The sequence below is a fragment of the Lichenostomus cassidix genome, unplaced genomic scaffold (assembly GCF_008360975.1).
Source record: "Lichenostomus cassidix isolate B80296 unplaced genomic scaffold, HeHo_3.0 HiC_scaffold_38, whole genome shotgun sequence".
In the NCBI taxonomy this organism is placed as follows: domain Eukaryota; kingdom Metazoa; phylum Chordata; class Aves; order Passeriformes; family Meliphagidae; genus Lichenostomus; species Lichenostomus cassidix.
In genome coordinates this window covers 1296878-1300871 of record NW_028147440.1, presented here as the reverse complement: position 1 = coordinate 1300871, position 3994 = coordinate 1296878, and the positions used below count along the sequence as shown (strand labels likewise).

General features: G+C 61.0%; 1 protein-coding gene across 1 annotated transcript in view; it reads left to right on the top strand.

Moving 5' to 3' along the window:
* Positions 1–2183: 2183 nt before the first annotated feature.
* The window catches only part of GRIN2D (glutamate ionotropic receptor NMDA type subunit 2D), a 34237-nt gene continuing 32426 nt past the window's right edge, over positions 2184–3994 (top strand). The window contains exon 1 of the mRNA XM_085045398.1: positions 2184–2282. The gene's annotated coding sequence lies outside the window, so the exon portion shown is untranslated. The remainder of the gene's footprint in view (positions 2283–3994) is intronic.

Genomic DNA, 3994 nt, shown 5'->3' with positions numbered 1-3994 from the left:
ACTGGGATCCAGTTGAACAACTGGGAGACTGGGAAGGACTGGGAGGAACTGGGGGGCACTGGGAGGGGATAGAGACTGAGCTGGGATCCAGTTTGAGGGACTGGGAGGCACTGGGATGGCATTGGGGGCTGGGAGGGATTGGGGGGAGCTGGAATCCAGTTTGGGGGACTGGGATGGGATTGGGAGGGACTGGGGCGTACTGGAAGAGGATACAGACTGAGCTGGGATCCAGTTTGGGGGCACTGGGAGGGACTGGGATGGGACTGGGGGGCACTGGGAGGGACTAGGAGGGGATAGAGACTGAGCTGGGATCCAGTTTGGGGGCACTGGGAGGGACTGGGAGGCACTGGGATGAGACTGGGGGGTTGGGTGGGAGCTGGGATCCAGTTTGGGGACTGGGAGGGACTGGGAGGGACTGGGGGGCACTGGGAGTGGATACAGACTGAGCTGGAATCCAGTTTGGGGGCACTGGGAGGGACTGGGAAGGACTGAGGAGGACTGGGAGGGACTGGGGGGCACTGGGAGGGACTGGGAGGGGATGGAGATGGAGCTGGGGATCCAGTTTGGGGGACTGGGATGGGACTGGGAGGTGCTGGGGGGGGACTGGAGAGGACTGGATGGGACTGGGGTGGGACTGGGAGGGGATAGAGACTGAGCTGGGATCCAGTTTGGGGGGATTGGGGGGGCTGGGATGGGATTGGCAGATGGAGCTGGGACCCAGTTTGGGGCACTGGGAGGGACTGGGAGGGGCTGGAGATGGAGCTGGGGATCCAGTTTGGGGGACTGGGATGGGACTGGGAGGTGCTGGGGGGGGACTGGGAGAGGACAGGGAGGGAGCTGGGATCGAGTTGGGGGAACTGGGATGGGACAGGGGGGCTGGGAGGGCATGGATAGGGAGCTGGGATCCAATCTGGACGACTGGGAGGGAACTGGGATGGGACTGGGGGGACTGGGAGGGGACTAGGATGGCACTGGGGGACTGGGAGATGGAGCTGGGATCCAGTTTGGGGGGACTGGGATGGGACTGGGGACACTGGGATGGGACTGGTGGAAGTGGGAGGGACTGGGAGAGGACAGGGAGGGAGCTGGGATCCAACTGGGGGAACTGGGAGGGTTGGAATAGGGAAATGGGACTGGGGAGGACTGGGATTCAGCTGGGAGGGACTGGAATAGGACTGGGTGGAGACTGGGAGGGACTGGGGGCGGCTGGGAGGGGATGGTGGGGGGACTGGGATCCAACTGGGGTGGCTGGGAGGGGATGGGAGTGGAACTGGGATGGGACTGGGGAGGACTGGGTGGGAACTGGGAGATTCTGGGGTTTAACTGGGGGGGATTGGGAGATGCTGGGATCCAGTTAGGGGGACTGGGATCCAGTTGGGGGTGTCGGGGTGGAACTGGCGATACTGGGACCCAACTGGGTGAACTGGGAATGGACTGGGGGAGCCTGGATGGACCAACTGGGTGAACTGGGAATGGACTGGGGGGGTCTGGAGGAACCAACTGGGTAAACTGGGAATGGACTGGGGGGGCTGGAGGAACCAACTGGGTAAACTGGGAATGGACTGGGGAGCTTGGATGGACCAACTGGGTGAACTGGGAATGGACTGGGGGGGCTGGAGGAACCAACTGGGTAAACTGGGCCTCCCAGTAGGGATTTGGGGTCCTGAGGCTTTTTTTGGGGTGGGGCTGGACTTGTCACTCACTGTCACCTCCTCCCCTAGGTGCTGCCAGCAACCCAACCCCCCCTGTGTGTCCCCAACCCCCCCCAGTGTGTCCCCAAATCCCCCGTGTGTCCCCAAATCCCCCGTGTGTCCCCAACCCCCCCAGTGTCCCCAAACCCCACTGTGTCCCCAACCCCCAGTGTGTCCCCAACCCCTCCCTGTGTCCCCAACCCCAGTGTGTCCCCAACCCCCAGTGTCCCCTCAAACCCCCAGTGTGTCCCCAACCCCCCCGTGTGTCCCCAACCCTCCCTTGTACCCAAACCCCAGTGTGTCCCCAACCCCCCAGTGTGTCCCTAATCCTGTGTCCCCAAACCCCCAGTGTGTCCCTAATCCTTAATCCCTGTGTCCCTAATCCCCCTGTGTGTCCCCAACCCTCTGTGTCCCCAAACCCCCCGTGTGTCCCCAAAGCCCCTGTGTGTCCCCAAACCCCCTGTGTGTCCCCAACTCTCCCTGTGTCCCCAAACCCCCCGTGTGTCCCCAACCCCCCCAGTGTCCCCTCCTGTCACCCCAGTGTCCCCAGCCGAGATGAGGCAGAGCCCCCCGGAGTGGAGCTTGGGCCAGGTAGGACCTGGGGGGACATCTGGGGGGACATTTGGGGACACTGGGGTGGCACCAGGGGTGGGGACACGGAGGGGGGGTGAGGCCATTGTCACCCTGTCGTCACGGGGACGGTGACACAGCTTTGTGTGCTGCTGCTGTGGGGACAATGACACAGGGCTGGTGTCCCCCTGGGCGCAGGGACAGCTTGTCCTCACCGCTGTGGGGTTGGGGACAGCGACAGGGCTTTGTCACCCCTGCTGTTCTGGGGACAGTGACAGGGCTTTGTCACCCCTGCTGTTCTGGGGACAGTGACAGGGCTTTGTCACCCCTGCTGTTCTGGGGACAGCGACAGGGATTTGTCACCTGCTGGCACAGGTTTGTCTGCTGCTGTTCTGGGAACGGTGACAGGGGTTTGTCACCTGGCAGCACAGGTTTGTCCCTGCTGTTCTGGGGACAGTGACAGGGATTTGTCACCTGCTGTTTTGGGGACAGTGACAGGGGTTTGTCACCTGCTGGCACAGGATTGTCCCCTGCTGTTCTAGCAATGGTGACGGGGATTTGTCACCTGCTGTTCTGGGGACAGTGACAGGGGTTTGTCCCTGCTGTTCTGGGAACAGTGACAGGGATTTGGTCATGCTGTTTTGGGGACAGTGACATGGGTTTGTCACCCGCTGGAACAGCACCACTGCTGTTCTGGCAGTGGTGACAGGGGTTTGTCACCCACTGGCACAGGTTTGTCTGCTGCTGTTCTGGGAACGGTGACAGGGGTTTGTCCCCTGCTCTTGTGGGGACAGTGACACGGGTTTGTCACCCACCAGCACAGGTTTGTCCCCTGCTGTTCTGGGGACAGTGACAGGGATTTGTCACCTGCTGTTTTGGGGACAGTGACAGGGGTTTGTCCCCTGCTGTTCTGGGAACGGTGACAGGGATTTGGTCACGCTGTTCTGGGGACAGCGACACAGGTTTGTCACCTACTGGCACAGGTTTGTCCCCTGCTGTTCTGGGGACAGTGACAGGGCTTTGTCACCTGCTGTTTTGGGGACAGTGACAAGGGTTTGTCACCTGCTGGCACAGGATTGTCCCCTGCTGTTCTAGCAATGGTGACGGGGATTTGTCACCTGCTGTTCTGGGGACAATGACAGGTTTGTCACCTACTGGCACAGGTTTGTCCCTGCTGTTCTGGGGACAGTGACAGGGGTTTGTCCCTGCTGTTCTGGGAACGGTGACAGGGATTTGGTCACGCTGTTTTGGGGACAGTGACACGGGTTTGTCACCCGCTGGAACAGCACCACTGCTGTTCTGGCAGTGGTGACAGGGGTTTGTCACCTGCTGGCACAGGTTTGTCTGCTGCTGTTCTGGGGACGGTGACAGGGGTTTGTCCCCTGCTCTTGTGGGGACAGTGACACGGGTTTGTCACCCACCAGCACAGGTTTGTCCCCTGCTGTTCTGGGGACAGTGACAGGGATTTGTCACCTGCTGTTTTGGGGACAGTGACAGGGGTTTGTCCCCTGCTGTTCTGGGAACGGTGACAGGGATTTGGTCACGCTGTTCTGGGGACAGCGACACAGGTTTGTCACCTACTGGCACAGGTTTGTCCCTGCTGTTCTGGGGACAGTGACAGGGATTTGGCCATGCTGTTCTGGGGACAGTGACACGGGTTTGTCACCCACCAGCACAGGTTTGTCCCCTGCTGTTCTGGGGACAGCGACAGGGATTTGTCACCCGCTGTTATG